Genomic DNA, 1091 nt, shown 5'->3' with positions numbered 1-1091 from the left:
CCTTTCCTTTCTTCTCTCTCCCCCTTCCTCTACATATCAATAGACTTAGGGAACTTCTTTTATCCTTATTTACTTTTTTAATTTTCAGTAAAAATTTTTTGGTTTTAAGCTTTGAAATAGATCAGCTATAGTAGTTTTCTCTGATAAAAAAAAAGTAATTGCCGTTTTGTAAAAAATACAATAAACTTATCAGGATTTTTTATTTGCTTTGTAAAGAAAATTTTCATGTTTAAAAATCACTGACGTTTAAATTTTACAGAATGGAAACAATTCGCTTTTCAAAAAAGGAAAACTAATCATATAACAAAGTGTTTCATTTTGCAATAGCTGAAATACGCCAAAGCCAATTAGACGCAACGAGCTGCCCATTGTTATCTTTTATAGAAACATGATATGAAAATCTGATAAGAAAAGGGCACTCAAAATTTTAACGAAAAAAAAAAACGTTAACATTCAAGTGGGGTAAAATCTAACATATTGCACCTGTAGCGGTGCAGTCTTGCATATGCAAAATAAAACGTAGGGAAAGACTGCATTTGCTACAACCAAAACAAAATCACAACAGAAAATTCCCTATTGGCCCAGTTTATGCAATTTTTTCATGTGTTTTCCTTCCCCCGCTATTAATAATGATTTGGTGCCCCCATTATCTTTTTTATGAGACTTAATGTAATAATGAATTCAGGTCTTTTGGGGCCATATGTTTGTATCACAGTAAATTTTTTGAGTCTGAATACAAATGATAAAAATACAGATAATAGTATGTAAAAACAAAAACAAATACTTTTGGTTTTTAATTCGTTAACATTAGTTCAAGAAGTCAGTGACACTTTCGATTTTATAACACAAGTCCGAAAATCTAGACTTTAAGATTTGTCTCAACCTCGATTCCCTTTTTTGGTTAAAAAAATTTCACAATAGTATAACGCCATTTTATACCCATAGAAAGTAATAAAAGAAAAATAACAACACTAGTCACGCTATTGCTAAAATACAACCATAATCAAACATATTTATGCTGATCTCTGTTTGGAGACAATGTTTCAGTTTTAAACCCTATAGTTCGAGCAAGTATCTTTTTGGGGTTTTTC

The sequence above is a fragment of the Penaeus monodon genome, chromosome 24 (assembly GCF_015228065.2).
Source record: "Penaeus monodon isolate SGIC_2016 chromosome 24, NSTDA_Pmon_1, whole genome shotgun sequence".
NCBI classification, from domain to species: Eukaryota; Metazoa; Arthropoda; class Malacostraca; order Decapoda; family Penaeidae; genus Penaeus; species Penaeus monodon.
Note: the sequence above shows the minus strand (reverse complement) of the source record.